The sequence below is a fragment of the Triticum urartu genome, chromosome 4A (genome assembly GCF_056163025.1).
Source record: "Triticum urartu cultivar PI428250 chromosome 4A, HENAU_Tu73, whole genome shotgun sequence".
Taxonomy (NCBI): domain Eukaryota; kingdom Viridiplantae; phylum Streptophyta; class Magnoliopsida; order Poales; family Poaceae; genus Triticum; species Triticum urartu.
Window position 1 is genome coordinate 358,039,348 of NC_141876.1, and position 19,252 is coordinate 358,058,599.

The window sequence follows — 19,252 nt, forward strand, 5'->3', positions numbered from 1 at the left end:
TGCAAAACCTGTCATCTCTCTCCTTGTTTCAGGGTGATATGCCTGATGGCATGCACAAGTCTGCTGAAGGCTATGACACAAACCCAACATATATTGTAGCAAAGAAGGCAAAACATCTTGAAGATAACGAGACAACCCCAAAGTATTGTCTTGATGCAGTGTTCAAGTTACTTGAGACTAGTAGTCAGACAAGCTCACAGAATTCGCTGTCTGAATCAGTTCGACTTATTCAGTACTAAGTTCTAGAAGAAAGGCGTTCTGCAACTCAACTTCGACTTGAAGTCCTATCTCTAAGAAAGATTGCGGAGAACACCAATGAGAATCTCATTGCTAAACAGCTACACCTGGAAGCTATGACCGACATGTTAGGCTGGTCTCACAGCCTTGCTCAGTAGCTTGCGCAGCAGTTCCCGCGCAAGGTTAAACTCTCTTGAACTGTCTTGGAAGTGGTCTCGGTTCAGTATTATTTTGTTATGCTGCAATGGTGCCCATTTTTTGTAATCTGCTTCTTTGTTGCGCTTTATGATCACTGGTGGCGAACTTTGATGCCCAGTGGGTGTAATATACCATAAATCCTTTATTGCATAGTGTAGGTTTATTCTAAGTTACTATGCCGTAATTTCTTTATTGTATAGAGTAGGTTTGTTCTTAATTCCTACTAGTTACTGCTATCATTCGCTATCTGAAAAAAATCTGATGTAGTCGACCAGGCCGAAACATTCGCCTCTAATGGTCCTGGTTTTTAGCGGGCCACAATTGGGCCGGCCTACATCTTTCTTGGGCCTGAATGGCCATTGGGGCCTTCACACTTTGCGCCAGGCCCACAACTTACTTTGAACTATATTCAGCCCAAATTTTAGTTGGGCCTTTTGTGGACCCAACGCTTAGTTTGGCCCATGTAGCGTTGGGCCATTAACATGCTGAATATTCTGGTGGCCTGCTATGGCCCAGAAGAAACCATGGGCCTTTAGCAGGACGAAATTCATGTTGGGCCTCAATTTTCACTAGTCGTCGACGGGCCTTCAGCAGGCTGAAAGGTTGACCGGGCCTTTTTAGGCCCAGTTATATGACGGGCCGTTAACAGGCCGAAACATATTTCGGGCCTGAGTTGGCCCACTGATATCATGGGCCTTTAAGAGGCCGAAAGCTTAGTGCATGCATCAATGAGCCGAATTATACGACATGCCTTTAACAGGCCCAAAGTCACGTTGGGCTGAACTGTTGCCACCTTTATCACAGGCCGTTAGTGGGCCGGATGTAGCGGCAGACCATATATGTCCCATGGACAGTACGGGCCATTCCCAGGCCGAAAGACACACTAGGCTGAAATGGGCCCATGTCTACATCGGGCCTCTAATAGGCCAAAAGTCACTGGGCCGTAATTGGGCCCAAATATTCGGTGAACAATTGACGGGCTAGATCTTGCTTCGGGCCGTAATGGGCCTTATTAAACATGCCGTTATTGGGCTGGCCCACTAGTACCCTAGTAAGTACTACGGGCCTTTGACTGGGCCAGCCTTTTTAACCTATATGGGCCTTTGTTGGGCCGTGCCATGTGTAGATGTATCATAGGCGCATCCTGTCCAATGAATGGATGACATCTGTCCGAACGGTGAGCCAACACGTGTTTCCTTCAGCCAATGACAATCCTCATTGGCCCGGGCTGTTAACGGGTTACCGAATCCAAAACCGGACCCAATAGCGTAACGACGACCCGTTATGGTGGATTCCACGTGTCGGTCACCCTTGACGAAAGCACTTCTATGACGCGCGATTTATCGTCATGGAAGTTGACACTTCCGTGATGATAATTTTGGTAATGTCATGGAACACTTCTACGACAGCACATATATGACTATCTTGATTCTGTCATAAAATTGTCATGGATGTACATGCATGACAAAAAACGTGACCTACTATGACAAAAACGTATCATCACATAAGTGTCTTTTTTTGTAGTGCATCCATGTGACACTAGTCGGGGTTTGGCATCTCGTTTCCCTAGGTATCTTCATCCATGACCTCCTCTTCATCGTGTCTGGTCCAACATGTATATCCATCCATGAATCCCCTAGAGACTAAGTGCAACTGGACATCTGCAACTTCATGTGACTCTGTATTGTCACAATCAGTACATGGACACATGATGTAATTGCTGCCTCTTGAGCATGCGTTGGTTTTCCCTTGAAGAGGAAAGGGTGATGCAACAAAGTAGCGTAAGTATTTCCCTCAGTTTCTGAGAACCAAGGTATCAATCCAGTAGGAGACTACACTCAAGTCGCCTAGTACCTGCACAAACAATCAAGAACCTTGCAACCAACGTGATAAAGGGGTTGTCAATCCCTTCACGACCACTTGCAAAAGTGAGATCTGATAAATATAATAAGATAAATATTTTTGGTATTTTTGAATAGGTTGGAAAATAAATAGTAAACTAGAATTATAGATCAGAAACATATATGATGTAAAGTAGACCCGGAGGTCGTAGGTTTCACTAGTGGCTTCTCTCATGATAGCATATATTATGGTGGGTGAACAAATTACTGCCGAGCAATTGATAGAAAAGTGCATAGTTATGATGATATCTAAGGCAATGATCATGAATATAGGCATCACATCCATATCAATTAGACCGAAACGGTTCTGCATCTACTACTATTACTCCACACATCGACCGCTATCCATCATGCATCTAGAGTATTAAGTTCATAAGAATAGAGTAACGCATTAGGCAAGATGACATGATGTAGAGGGATAAACTAAAGCAATATTATATAAACCCCATATTTTTATCCTCGATGGCAACAATACAATACGTGCCTTGCTGCCCTTGCTGTCACTGGGAAAGGACACCACAAGATTGAACCCAAAGCTAAGCACTTCTCCCATTGCAAGAAAGATCAATCTAGTAGGCCAAACTAAACCGATAATTCAAAGAGACTTGCAAAGATATCAAATTAAGCATATAAGAATTCAGAGAAGAACCAAATAATATTCATAGATAATCAAATTCATAAACCCACAATTCATCGGATCTCAGCAAACACACCGCAAAAGAGTATTACATCGAATAGATGTCCAAGAACATCGAGGAGAACTTTGTATTGAGAACCAAAGAGAGAGAATAAGCCATCTAGCTAATAACTATGGAACCGAAGGTCTGTGGTAAACTACTCACACATCATCAGAGAGGCCATGGTCTTGACGTAGAAGCCCTCTGTGATCGAATCCCCCTCTGGCAGATCACCAGAAAAGGCCCTAGATGGGATCTCACGGGTACAGAAGGTTGCAGTGGTGGAAAAGTGGTTTCGTGGCTCTCCTGGATGTTTTCAGGGTATAAGAGTATATATAGGCGAAAGAAGTAGGTCGGTGAAGCTCCGTAGGGCCCACGAGGGTGGGGGCGCGCCTACCCCCCTGGGCGCGCCCCTGCCTCGTGGGAGCTTCGCGGACTTCCAGACTTGTACTCCAAGTCTCCTGGGTTGCGTTTGTTCCAAGAAAGATCCTCGTGAAGGTTTCGTTCCGTTTGGATTCCGTTTGATATTCCTTTTCTGCGAAACACTGAAATAGGCAAAAAAAATAACAATTTGCACTGGGCCTTCGATTAATAGGTTAGTCCCAAAAATAATATAAAAGTGCATATTAAAGCCCATTAAACATCCAAAACATATAATATAATAGCATGGAATAACCAAAAATTATAGATACGTTGGAGACGTATCAAGCATCCCCAAGCTTAATGCATGCTCATCCTCGAGCAAGTAAATGATAAAAACAAAATTTTGATGGGGAATGCTACCTAACATAATTGTCAATGTAATTCTCTTTATTTTGGCATGAATATTCAGATCCGAATGATTCAAGACAAAAGTTTAATGTTGACATAAAAACAATAATACTTCAAGCATACTAACCAAGTGTAACATCCCAAATTTTCAATTTGGAATGTTATACGTTAGATCTCATGCATATATTATTTTCTTGCATTTTGGTAGATCCTAGAAATTTCACGCAACTCAAGGACCTTCGGAGAGAGTTGGAGATTTCGTTATTTTCATATTTGAGAGTTTCTCGAATTTGAAAAGAGGATCATTTGATTTATTTATTCCATCTTCAATTATTTTTCCGATATCAAAAATATGAGAGAGGGAATAATATGACTTTCCCAAAATATAGGAAAAATGAAGATTTAATAAATAGATCAAATTTCGTTTTCCGGTGTTTGTTTGTTTTTCTTTGGATAGGGAAAAATGTGTGTTTTCGAAAATTGCATTTTAGGTCCGTAGAAAAGTTCATTTTGTTCGACTCATTTTTAGGAGTCGGGGAAAATTTACTTTAGGGTTTTTGGAGCCCGTTTAGTTTTTCTTTTTCTTGTTTTTCTGCGCGCGGAACCAGTTAAAAAAAATTCCGCAGGCCAGCCGGGCCAAAGGCCCAGCCAGCCGCCACTCCACCCCAGCCGCGCGCAGCGCCAGGCGCCAGGCGCCAGGCCTGCCGCCGCCTCTTCCCTGGCCGAATCCTATTAGGATTCTAGGCTAGCCCCTTTTCCTTGTTTCGTTTTTCCTTTTCCTACTCTATTTCTTGTCCCCTACCCCAAGTAATCTCTCCCCTCTCCTATATAAATACCCCCATAGACCCCCCCTCTCCTCAAACCAAAAACCCAAACCCCCTCTCCTCCCCAAGCCGCGCCCCACCCCGCGCCCCTCACCCGCCGCCGCCGCCCCTATAGCGCCGCCGCCGCCCTAGCACGCCGCCGTCGCCACCGTTCGCCCCGCCTCGCCGGAGGTAGCCCCACGCCTCTCTTTTTTTCCCCGCGGTTCGGTTCTTTTAAAAGAAACCGCTCCGGTTTTCTTTTCCGGTTTTTCTCTCCAATTCTTCGTTTCGGTTTCCTTTCCGAAACCCTAGATCAGTTTTCCGTTTTCTTTGTTTCGGTTTCTTTTCTGAAACCCTAGATCGGTTTTCCGTTTTCATTTTCGGTTTCTTTTCCGAAAACCCTAGATCGGTTTTCTTTCTTCTTTCGGACCGTTCGTCTCAACGAACGTGATCACCGATTATTCCCGGTTAACGACGCCCGTTCGTTTAACCGTTCATCTTTTTCTTTTCATCGGATTTATTCCGCGATCGCGATCTCAAATCCGATCTTCGTTCTAGTTTATCTTCTCGCCCATTTATCAGAATCAGGTGATTCAAGCGCCTGGAGTTTCGTCTCGAAACCGCCATTCCGTCTAATCAAGTTGAACAAGTTTTTGCTATGGTAAAATTTGACCTAGTTTCAACTTGCTAGAACCGAGTTGTTTTCTTCCGCCATTTGTTTTCGGTCGTTTGTTCGGTTCGTTCTTTCTTTGCAACCGGAGTTCTTAAGTTGAACTTTCTGGTTCATTCTCTCGTTCGAGTTTTACTTGTGCATTAGATGAGTACTTATTGTGTGGTTACTATTGTTTGCTTACGATAGATTGACCGGAGTGTGACGAGTAGATCTATCAAGAGTTTTGAGTGCGAATCATCTTCATCAACATTGCAGGCAAGTAACACTTTGATCATACCTTTTCTACAACCCATGTTTTATTGCATTAGATCAATCCTCTCACATTGCATGATTAGGATCTAATTAAATTGTGGGATGGGAAGTAGATGAGATAGTACCTATTACCTGTTTATTATGAAACCTTTGGGAGTTACTTCTACGTTTGCTTATTATGCCATGCTATGCTAGTAGACGTGGATTGGGTGAGTGATATCCATGACAGATGTGAGTTGATAATTTTAATGGTTTATCTAAGGTGGCAACTTAAACACACATCTGGGTGGATTGAGGCACCTGATGTCTATCAGGACTTGCCTGTTTTTTTTCGGACCGCCACCCAGGCTCAAAGGGATCATAAGATCTTTCATGCTAGAAACTTCCGTGTGCAGCCACAAGCCATTATGGGCTCTGGCATAGTTGGCTAAGTTGTGCGAACTCTTACGGGGTGGACTAGCAGATGTAGGGGTTGTAGGTGGTACGGTCTACCCCACTTGTAAGGTGCTAGCGCTTCTGAAAGACTGTGTCTCGGTCATCCGTCTTCTCAAACACCATGTAGTGCGAGAAACCAAACGGAGGCGATCGAGTCTTGTGGGGAAAAATGCGCAAACCTCTGTAGAGTGTACAAACTAATCATGATTAGCCGTGTCCCCGGTTATGGACATCTTGAGTATCTAGTTCTTGGATTATCCTGTTGATCTCATCACGTTACTTTAAATGAATATTGTTGGGTTTAATGATGTTACTTAATTGGGATTGAGAATGCTGTCAACCATTCTCAATGTTCAACAACCACCATGATAGTTAAATAAATTTATTCCTTTGCAGTAGGGAAAAATTGGCTTTACGCAAAAAAAACCTTATAACCATAGAGCTTTTCCACCAGCCATATATGCATATAGTGATAGCCATTGTTTATCATTTTCTCTATGGTGTGAATTTGCCAGTACATTCAATGTACTGACCCGTTTCTGGCTGCAACGTCTCATGTTGCAGGATTATCTTACGACGAGTAAGTGATACGTTAGGGTTACGATTTCTATACTCAACTTTGCCGTTGGTGTTGATGGGAATCCACAACCTTGTTGCTTCCGCTATATGGATTGAGGTAATAGTATTTACGTTACTTTATACATGTGATTTACCTCTGTTATAAATCCTTCGAGTACTGTGTGTGTCAGCATACCGATCCAGGGATGACACTTAAGCACAGAGACTTGACCCATTCGGGTCGGGTCGCTACAAGATGGTATCAGAGCACATGTTGACTGTAGGACGTGACCCTAGAAACTGGCAAGCCCATAGCAAAGACTTTTCTCTAAAACTTTCCCTTTCAAAAAGATCTTTTACCTCTCTTCTCTTCTGAGTTTATTCAAATTTCCTTTTAGTGAGACTATACCCCTTTCCCCTTTTGGCCACTCGAAGATTCGACTGATGAGACCACTCCAAGAAGTACATGATATCAGACCAGTAAGACCATTCGGAATGAAGAGGATTTTACCATACATTATGATAATGGAAACTACAGCTGTTGAAGACTCTGAAGACTAGGAGAATTGGAGGCTCTGAAGAATTCCCAGATTTATATGACCTAGGAAGGCTACCCTTATGGAACTTGGCAGACTATGGAAGTTGTCAATACCCGAGATCAAGGTGTATTGGAGAAAGAACAAGCATGGAGAGTTAAAAACCTCAAAGTTTTGTCAAGAAAAACCCTAAGGAAGGAGATATCAACTGGCAAGATAGCTCATGGCAATGACAAGGGCTGAAACACGGTTATCCGTGATGTCATCACCATTAATACTGTGGTCACCGTGCTGAGTTAAGGATGCATTTCATCAGAATGGATTTGATGGAAGAAGGCTGATGGAGCACCTATCATAAGATGAAGATTTAGCCCTAGCCGGTGTATCACCAGGATCTGGAGTAGTACGTCAAGAAGTTTAAAATGGAGCTCCAGGAAGTTGTATTAGACAAGGAAGTATTTCATGAGGAACTCAGGATCCTGAAGATGAGAGTAGCCAAGCTGGAGGAGCTACAACCTCGAGATACCGGAGAATTGTCAGGAACTGAAGGACAGTATGACCATGGTTCATGTGAAGGATGTTGAAACCAGAAGTTTGAAATGCAACTCCGAAATATTAAAGGATGTCACGAGAGATTTCACGTCAACAGAGATTGATCTGGCAAAAGAACTTGAGAAAGACAAGCATGATCGGAAGAAGCCATTGGAGGCATGAACAAGGCTTGAAGAGTTTGGAGACGTTGAAGATTTATTGACCTTAGAATACCAAACCCCTGTTATATACCTACGTTAGGTGCGACATTTGTGAGCTGTCATTTGTTTGATGTTTTTCGACAGCCACAACAAAAATCTGTATTTTCAAAACTTTTTTTTGTATTGTGTGCATCCCTCTCTATCTCTCTTATCTTACCCCAAACCCACATGGACCCAATAGAGGATGAATGGAGATGAGCTTGTATTTTCTGGACCGATGAGTCAGTTGGAGGCAGACCGATGGATTCAAAACATGGAGGATCACATGGAGAATAACCCTGTAGTTGGAAATAATATGACCCAACATGCTCTTCAGTGCTTGGAAAGAGGTGCTGCTACTTGGTGGAGGATGTACCAAACCATCAATGGATGGCAAGGAGTAACCATTTGGAAAGAATTTAAGTTGACTTTGCCAAAGTCTCGGTTTGTGTCCCAGAAGTTGAAGCCTTATGGAAAGGATATGAAGAAACCTTGTGCATGCAAGATTTGTGGAGAAATCGGACACACCCATAAAGAACACAAGGATGAGTTCCCTAATGGTGAACGAAGTCACCCAGTTGAAGAATACCCAACTAGGCAGATTACTTGTTTCTTGTGTGAAGGGATTTCCCACTATCCTACTCAGTGTCACATTTACCCCATGGTACGAAGGACCGTACAACAGAATAAAGAAGTAATGAAAGGAGCCCTTATGGAAAGTTTAGAAGAACCTGTGATGAAGGAAGAGGTGGAGGACACGCCCAAAGAATAACCAATTAAACCCTGCACCAAGTCATGCTATTCATGTGGAGAAGAAGGACACATCTCCCAAAATTGTTTGAATGGGGATCTAGTAGAATTCCCGACAGAGGAAGTAGAATATGACCCACAGGAAATAGAAGCCATGAATGGCATGGAAAGGTCCAGGAAGAGAAGCAGATTGGATTCCAGAAAGAACCTAAGTCGTATCACCTGTTACAGGTGCAAGGAGTCAGGGCACTACCTCAACAATTGCCCAAAAAGGAAACCTCGATACTTGTCAGAAGGAATATGTTTTAGTTGTAAAGGAGCAGGGCACTTTGCCAGAGAATGCCCCCAAGGAGAAGGAAACTTGTGCTAGATAGTTGAGTTTGCAACAAAAGAAATGGAGTAGTAGAAGTGAGAGCATTTTCTTTTATATTGAGGTGTTGAGTTGAGACATGTAATGGAAAAGCAAGAGATTGTAATCATTGGAGAATGAATAAAGTAGCAACGTTGGTACTGATATGGATTTTATGAGTTGTTACTCTATGAAGAAGGATTTTGACCATTTTGAGGATAAGAGAAATATGGTCTATGGAAGGTTTGTGCATTTTAAGGGTGGTAGTACCCTATAAGAACCCTTGACTCTTGGAAAAGATAAGGATACTCCATTGAGTGGATTTCGGACAAAATGAATATGAGTTTTGTCTCGATATGTGCGATACCCCAAGAGTGTGTGGGATGAAGTTGGAGACGTCAGTTGTTTGGACCAAATGTGATCAAGGAGTCAGAAGAGAATGTTAAGTTGATTCGAGATAGACTGAAGGTAGCTCAGTCCAAGCAGAAGAGTTATGCAGACTTAAAAACGCAAGGAGGTAGTCTATGAAATTGGAGAAAGAGCATGTCTTCTTGTGACCCCTCTGCGAGGAGTTAAACTAATTGGAGTTAAGGTAAAGTTAGCCCCGAGATTTGTAGGACCATACCGAGTTTTGGAGCGTATGGGAGAAGTGGCCTACAAGTTGGAGTTACCCGAAGGACTGTCAGGAGTTCATGATGTGTTTCATGTTTCCAAGTTGAAGAAGTGCCATGCAGAGATGGCCAATATTCCCGTGTAAGGACGCTTGCCCGCGGAAAGGATAATGATGTTCCACGAAGTGGAATATGGACTTCATAAGTATAAGTTTTTATCTCGGTATGAGGGATATCCCACGAGGATGAAGAGATGAAGTACTATTGGATATAAAGGAGGTATGATGTTGGTAATATGGAGCAATGGCAACCCCATGACAAGTCTGAGTACTCACGTCCTAGTTTGGTGCCAATAGAAGGAAGAAGAAAATACAATTGGATGGATTTTAAGAATACTAGGAAGTTGGAAGTTGGAACAATGATCAGTTGCCCGATGATAAGTTCAAGGACTACAAGTGATGAGATGGGCCATAACCCACATGCCCCAGGTCCTGCCAAGAAGCAAGCACATTCTTGCTGAAGGAAAAACCCTGAAAGAAGTTACGATTTTATCGACAGATGATCTTATAGGAGTTACGCAAAACCTGAGAGTTGTGAAGGAACGATAGATGGTTGTTTGGCTTGCAGAATCTATGGATTTATTCGAACTTGGTTCGTCGACAAGAGAAATTCTGCAATGCTTGTGAGGATGACCGAGTGTTAGAATGTGAGATTCGCTAAACCATATACCAGGTAATGATTTGGGTGCGGGATGGATTGATCACCATACCGACTAACTCTTATTATTCGCCTTGCTATATGGGATGGTAAATCTGAGTGACTTGCCTATAGTGGAGAGACGACGATCAAAACCTTGTTAAACCTTAGAATGGTATAAGAATTTTTCCCTTGTACACGACAGCTTTTTGCCAACCGTAGGTTATACGGTGAGGATCAACCCAGACCCATTTCCTGCAGGAGAAACCATAAATTGTTGACCACCATGAGATATCGATAGTTGTTTAGTTTTGGCGCCCGACCCATCAGCTAAGAAGACCCAATCTCGGAATAACCTTACCAAGAGGAAAGGACAGAAGAATTGAGGAAAAGGTTATGCCACTACCGGGAGAGCCAGAGAAGGAATTTTCCGAGGATTTGAGAAGACCGACACTGTTAACAATATGGATGAAGTATATGAGTTTCGATGGAACAGTAACCATGCTTTTAAGGGTGGTAGCATCCCAGACCCCTGTGATGATCGATGGATTTTGAGGAGACCCCCAAACCCTAACCTATTTCTTGCTAGCCTCTCCGAATCTCGAGGACGAGATTCCTTTTAAGGGTGGTAGATTTGTAACATCCCAAATTTTCAATTTGGAATGTTATACGTTAGATCATCATGCATATCTTATTTTCTTGCATTTTGGTCGATCCTAGAAATTTCACACAACTCAAGGACCTTCGGAGAGAGTTGGAGATTTCGTTATTTTCATATTTGAGAGTTTCTCGAATTTGAAAAGAGGATCATTTGATTTATTTATTCCATCTTCAATTATTTTTCCGATATCAAAAATATGAGAGAGGGAATAATATGACTTTCCCAAAATATAGGAAAAATGAAGATTTAATAAATAGATCAAATTTCGTTTTCCGGTGTTTGTTTGTTTTTCTTTGGATAGGGAAAAATGCGCGTTTTCGAAAATTGCATTTTAGGTCCGTAGAAAAGTTCATTTTGTTCGACTCATTTTTAGGAGTCGGGGAAAATTTACTTTAGGGTTTTTGGAGCCCGTTTAGTTTTTCTTTTTCTTGTTTTTCTGCGCGCGGAACCAGTTAAAAAAAAATTCCGCATGCCAGCCGGGCCAAAGGCCCAGCCAGCCGCCGCTCCACCCCAGCCGCGCGCAGCGCCAGGCGCCAGGCGCCAGGCCAGCCGCCGTCTCTTCCCTGGTCGAATCCTATTAGGATTCTAGGCTAGCCCCTTTTCCTTGTTTCGTTTTTCCTTTTCCTACTCTATTTCTTGTCCCCTACCCCAAGTAATTTCTCCCCTCTCCTATATAAATACCCCCATAGACCCCCCCCTCTCCTCACACCAAAAACCCAAACCCCCTCTCCTCCCCAAGCCGCGCCCCACCCCACGCCCCTCACCCGCCGCCGCCGCCCCTATAGCGTCGCCGCCGCCCTAGCACGCCGCCGTCGCCACCGTTCGCCCCGCCTCGCCGGAGGTAGCCCCGCGCCTCTCTTTTTTTCCCCGTGGTTCGGTTCTTTTAAAAGAAACAGCTCCGGTTTTCTTTACCGGTTTTTCTCTCTGATTCTTCGTTTTGGTTTCTTTTCCGAAACCCTAGATCGGTTTCCCGTTTTCTTCGTTTCGGTTTCTTTTCCGAAACCCTAGATCGGTTTTCCGTTTTCTTTTTCGGTTTCTTTTCCGAAAACCCTAGATAGGTTTTCGTTCTTCTTTCGGACCGTTCGTCTCAACGAACATGATCACCGATTATTCCCGGTTAACGACGCCCGTTCGTTTAACCGTTCGTCTTTTTCTTTTCGTCGGATTTATTCCGCGATCGCGATCTCAAATCCGATCTTCGTTCTAGTTTATCTTCTCACCCGTTTATCGGAATCAGGTGATTCAAGCGCCTGGAGTTTCGTCTCGAAACCGCCGTTCCGTCTAATCAACTTGAACAAGTTTTTTCTATGGTAAAATTTGACCTAGTTTCAACTTGCTAGAACCGAGTTGTTTTCTTCCGCCGTTTGTTTTCCGTCGTTTGTTCGGTTCATTCTTTCTTTACAACCGGAGTTCTTAAGTTGAACTTTCTGGTTCGTTCTCTCGTTCGAGTTTTACTTGTGCATCAGATGAGTAATTATTGTGTGGTTACTATTGTTTGCTTACGATAGATTGACCGGAGTGTGACGAGTAGATCTATCAAGAGTTTTGAGTGCGAATCATCTTCATCAACATTGCAGGCAAGTAACACTTTGATCATACCTTTTCTACAACCCATGTTTTATTGCATTAGATCAATCCTGTCACATTGCATGATTAGGATCTAATTAAATTGTGGAATGGGAAGTAGATGAGATAGTACCTATTACCTGTTTATTATGAAACCTTTGGGAGTTACTTCTACGTTTGCTTATTATGCCATGCTATGCTAGTAGACGTGGATTGGGTGAGTGATATCCATGACAGATGTGAGTTGATAATTTTAATGGTTTATCTAAGGTGGCAACTTAAACACACCTCTGGGTGGATTGAGGCACCTGATGTCTATCAGGACTTGCCTGTTTTTTTTCGGACCGCCACCCAGGCTCAAAGGGATCATAAGATCTTTCATGCTAGAAACTTCCGTGTGCAGCCACAAGCCATTATGGGCTCTGGCATAGTTGGCTAAGTTGTGCGAACTCTTACGGGGTGGACTAGCAGATGTAGGGGTTGTAGGTGGTACGGTCTACCCCACTTGTAAGGTGCTAGCGCTTCTGAAAGACTGTGTCTCGGTCATCCGTCTTCTCAAACACCATGTAGTGCGAGAAACCAAACGGAGGCGATCGAGTCTTGTGGGGAAAAGTGCGCAAACCTCTGCAGAGTGTACAAACTAATCATGATTAGCCGTGTCCCCGGTTATGGACATCTTGAGTATCTAGTTCTTGGATTATCCTGTTGATCTCATCACGTTACTTTAAATGAATATTGTTGGGTTTAATGATGTTACTTAATTGGGATTGAGAATGCTGTCAACCATTCTCAATGTTCAACAACCACCATGATAGTTAAATAAATTTATTCCTTTGCAGTAGGGAAAAATTGGCTTTACGCAAAAAAAACCTTATAACCATAGAGCTTTTCCACCAGCCATATATGCATATAGTGATAGCCATTGTTTATCATTTTCTCTATGGTGTGAATTTTCCAGTACATTCAATGTACTGACCCGTTTCTGGCTGCAACGTCTCATGTTGCAGGATTATCTTACGATGAGTAAGTGATACGTTAGGGTTACGATTTCTACACTCAACTTTGCCGTTGGTGTTGATGGGAATCCACAACCTTGTTGCTTCCGCTATATGGATTGAGGTAATAGTATTTACGTTACTTTATACATGTGATTTACCTCTGTTATAAATCCTTCGAGTACTGTGTGTGTCAGCATACCGATCCAGGGATGACACTTAAGCACAGATACTTGACCCATTCGGGTCGGGTCGCTACACCAAGCAATTATGTCTTCTCAAAATAACATAGCCAAAGAAAGCTCATCGCTAAAAAATAATATAGTTTGGCCATGCTTCATTTTGTCACACAAAATGCTCTCATCATGGACAACCCCAATGACAAGCCAATCAATTGTTTCATACTTTATTATTCTCAAACTTTTTCAACTTTCACGCAATACATGAGCGCGAGCCATGGACATAACACTATGGGTGGAATAGAATATGATGATGGAGGTTGTGTGGAGAAGACAAAAAAGGAGAAAGTCTCACAGTGACATGGCTAATCAACGAGCTATGGAGATGCCCATCAATTGATGTCAATGCAAGGAGTTGGGATTGCCATGCAACGGATGCACTAGAGCTATAAATGTATGAAAGCTCAACAAAAGAAACTAAGTGGGTGTGCATCCAACTTGCTTGCTCACGAAGACCTAGGGCATTTTGAGGAAGCCCATTGTTGGAATATACAAGCCAAGTTCTATAATGAAAATTCCCACTAGTATATGAAATTGACAAAATAAGAGACTCTCTATCATGAAGATCATGGTGCTACTTTGAAGCACAAGTGTGCAAAAAGGATAGTAACATTGCCCCTTCTCTCTTTTTCTCTCATTTTTTAATTCCTTTTTTTGGGCCTTCTCTTTTTTATTTGGCCTTTCTCTCTTTTTTTATTTCCTCACACGGGACAATGCTCTAATAATGATGATCATCACACTTCTATTTATTTACAACTCAAAAATTACAACTCGATACTAGAACAAAATATGATTCTATATTAATGCCTCCGGCAGTGTACCAGGATGTGCGATGATTCAAGAGTGACATGTATAATTTTTTTTGAGCGGTGGCTTTGCCACAAATACGATGTCAACTACATGATCATGCAAGGCAATATGACAATGATGGAGCGTGTCATAAAAAACGGAACGGTGGAAAGTTGCATGGCAATATATCTCGGAATGGCCATGGAAATGCCATAATAGGTAGGTATGGTGGCTGTTTTGAGGAAGATATAAGGAGGTTTATGTGTGAAAGAGCGTATCATATCACGGGGTTTGGATGCACCAGCGAACTTTGCACCAACTCTCGAGGTGAGAAAGGGCAATGCACGGTACCGAAGAGGCTAGCAATGATGGAAGGGTGATAGTGCGTATAATCCATGGACTCAACATTAGTCATAAAGAACTCACATACCTATTGCAAAAATATGCAAGTCATCAAAACCAAGCACTAGGCGCATGATCCTAGGGAGATATATTGGTAGGAAGAGACCATCGCTCGTCCCCGACCGCCACTCACAAGGAAGGCAATCAAAGAACACCTCATGCTTCAAATTTGTCACACAACGGTTACCATACGTGCATGCTACGGGACTTGCAAACCTCAACACAAGTATTTCTCAATTTCACAATTACTTAACTAGCATGAATCTAACATCACCATATTCATATCCCAAAACAATAATCAAGTATCAAACTTCTCATAGTATTCAATGCACTATATATGGAAGTTTTTATTATACCCATCTTGGATGCCTATCATATTAGGACTAATTTTATAGAGAAATCAAATTACCATGCTGTTCTAAAAGACTCTCAAAATAATATAAGTGAAGCATGATAAATCAATAATTTCTATAAATAAAACCACCACCGTGCTCTAAAAAGACATAAGTGAAGCACTAGCGCAAAATTATCTAGCTCAAAAGATATAAGTGAAGTACATAGAGTATTCTAATAAATTCTTATTCCTGTGTGTCTCTCCCAAAAGGTGTGTACAGCAAGGATGATTGTGGTAAACTAAAAAGCAAAGACTCAAATCATACAAGACGCTCCAAGCAAAACACATATCATGTGGTGAATAAAAATATAGCCTCAAGTAAAGTTACCGATAGACGAAGACGAAAGAGGGGATGCCTTCCGGGGCATCCCCAAGCTTAGGCTTTTGGTTGTCCTTGAATTTTACCTTGGGGTGCCTTGGTAATCCCCAAGCTTACCCTCTTGCCACTCCTTGTTCCAAAATCCATCAAATCTTTACCCAAAAACTTGAAAACTTCACAACACAAAACTGAACAGAAAATCTCATGAGCTCCGTTAGTATAAGAAAATAAATCACCATTTTAAGGTACTGTAATGAACTCATTATTTATTTATATTGGTGTTCAACCTAATGTATTACAACTTCTCTATGGTTCATACCCCCCGATACTAGCCATAGATTCATCAAAATGAGCAAACAACACACGAAAGACAGAATCTGTCAAAAACAGAACAGTCTATAGCAAGCTGGAGGTTTTGAATACTTCTGTAACTCCAAAAATTCTGAAACATTAGGATGACCTAAATAATTTGTATATTGATCTATTTCAGTTGGAATTGGTATTTTTTCGCTCTCTGGTAAAAAATGAAAATTATTATCGTGAGCGCATACTTTCTGTTTTTTCAGCAAGATCAAACAACAATCACCCAAGAAGATCCTAAAGGCTTTACTTGGCACAGACACTAATTAAAACATAAAAACACAATCATAACAGAGGATAGATGAATTATTTATTACTAAACAGGAACAAAAGACAAGGAGCAAAAATAAAATTGGGTTGCCTCCCAACAAGCGCTATCGTTTAACGCCCCTAGCTAGGCATAAAAACAAGAATAGATCTAGGTATTGTCATCTTTGGTATGCAATCCATATGTGGCTCTCATAATAGATTTATATGGTAATTTAATTCTCTTTCTACGAAAGTGTTCCATGCCTTTCTTTAATGGAAATTGGAATCTAACATTTCCTTCTTTCATGTCAATAATTGCACCAATCGTTCTAAGGAAAGGTCTACCATGAATAATAGGACATGTAGGATTGCAATCTATATCAAGAATAATGAAATATACGGGCACATAATTCCTATTTGCAACAATAAGAACACCATTAATTCTTCCCATAGGTTTCTTAATGGTGGAATCCGCAAGGTGCAAATTTAAAGAACAATCATCAAATTCACGGAAACCTAACACATTACACAAAGTTTTTGGAATCGTGGAAACACAAGCACCCCAATCACATAAAGCATAGCATTCATGATCTTTGATCTTAATTTTAATGGTAGGTTCCCACTCATCATAAAGTTTTCTAGGGATAGAAACTTCTAGTTCAAGCTTTTCTTCATAGGATTGCATTAAAGCATCAACGATATGTTTAGTAAAAGCCTTATCTTGATCATAAGCATGAGGGGAATTTAACACGGATTGCAACAAGGAAATACAATATATCAAAGAGCAATTATCATAATTAAATTTCTTGAAATCCAAAATAGTGGGTTCATTGCTATGTAAAGTTTTGACCTCTTCAATCCCACTTTCATTAATTTTAGCATCAAGATCTAAAAACTCCGAATCATTGGGACGCCTTTTAACTAAAGTTGACTCATGTCCAGTCCCATATTTAGAAGATTCATAATGGAAAACAAAGATTTAATAGGAGACACAACAATCACTTTTAGATCTACATCATTATTATCATGAAACTAGAAGAACACACTTTCACAAAGCAATCTTTTTTAGCACGCATCCTAGCGGTTCTTTCCTTGCACTCATTAATGGAAATTCTCATGGATTTGAGAGACTCATTGATGTCGTACTTAGGTGGAATAGATCCAAGTTTCAAAGAATCAACATCAAGAGAAATTCTATCCACGTTCCTTGCCAACTCATCAATCTTAAGCAATTTTAATTCAATCAAAGTATTGAAATTCTTTTGCGAATTCACAAATTCTTTAACACTAATATCAAAATCAGAGGGCATCTTATTAAAATTTCCATAAGAGTTGTTGTAGGAATTACCATAATTATTTAAGGAATTACTAGGGAATTGTCTAGAATTAAAATTTCCTCTATACGTGTTGTTACCAAAATTGTTCCTACCAACAAAATTCACATCCATAGATTCATTATTATTCTCAATCAAAGTGGATAAAGGCATATCATTAGGATCAGCAGAAACACTCTTATTAGCAAATAATTTCATAAGTTCATCCATCTTTCCACTCAAAACATTAAACTCTTCAATATCATGGACTTTTTTACTAGTGGACCTTTCGGTGTGCCATTGAGAATAATTAATCATAATATTGTCTAGGAGTTTAGTAGCTTGTCCTAAAGTGATTTCCATAAAAGTGCCTCCAGCATAAAAACTCTGTATAATCATGCATAAATTCAAACCATGTGTAGGGAAATTACGTATCATTAATTTCATCCTCTCCCAAGCTTGTGCAACATGCTCATGATCAAGTTGCTTAAAATTCATAATATCATTTCTAAGAGAGATAATCTTGGCAGGAGGAAAATACTTAGAGATAAAAGAATCTTTCCATTTATTCCATGAATCAATACTATTTTTAGGCAAAGAATAAAACCAAGTTTTAGCACGATCTCTAAGTGAAAATGGAAATAGCTTCAATTTAACAATATCATTATCCACATCGTTCTTCTTTTGCATATCGCACAAATCAACAAAGTTGTTCAGATGGGTAGCAGCATCTTCACTAGGAAGGCTGGAAAATTGATCTTTCATGACAAGATTCGACAAAGCAGCATTAATTTCACAAGATTAAGCATCGGTAATAGGAGCAATCGGGGTGCTAATAAAATCATTGTTGTTGGTATTGGAAAAGTCACATAATTTAGTATTATCTTGAGCCATCGTGACAGACAATCAATCCAACAACAAGAACACAAGAAGCAAGCGAAAAAGAGGCGAATGGAAAAAGGGGCGAATAAAATGGCAAAGGTGAAGTGGGGGAGAGGAAAACGAGAGGCAAATGGCAAATAATGTAATGCGAGGGATAAGAGTTTGTGATGGGTACTTGGTATGTCTTGACTTGAGCGTAGATCTCCCTGGCAACGGTGCTAGAAATCCTTCTTGCTACCTCTTAAGCATGCGTTGGTTTTCCCTTGAAGAGGAAAGGGTGATGCAACAAAGTAGCGTAAGTATTTCTCTCAGTTTTTGAGAACCAAGGTATCAATCCAGTAGGAGACTACACGCAAGTCGCCTAGTACCTGCACAAACAATCAAGAACCTTGCAACCAATGAGGTAAAGGGGTTGTCAATCCCTTCACGGCCACTTGCAAAAGTGAGATCTGATAAAGATAATAAGATAAATATTTTTGGTATTTTTGTATAGGTTGGAAAATAAATAGTAAACTAGAATTATAAATCGGAAACTTATATGATGTAAAGTAGACCCGGGGGCCATAGGTTTCACTAGTGGCTTCTCTCATGATAGCATATATTATGGTGGGTGAACAAATTACTGTCGAGCAATTGATAGAAAAGCGCATAGTTATGATGATATCTAAGGCAATGATCATGAATATAGGCATCACGTCCGTGTCAAGTGGACCGAAATGATTCTGCATCTACTACTATTACTCCACACATCAACCGCTATCCAGCATGCATCTAGAGTATTAAGTTCATAAGAACAGAGTAACGCATTAGGCAAGATGACATGATGTAGAGGGATAAACTCAAGCAATATGATATAAACCCCATCTTTTTATCCTCGATGGCAACAATACATACGTGCCTTGCAG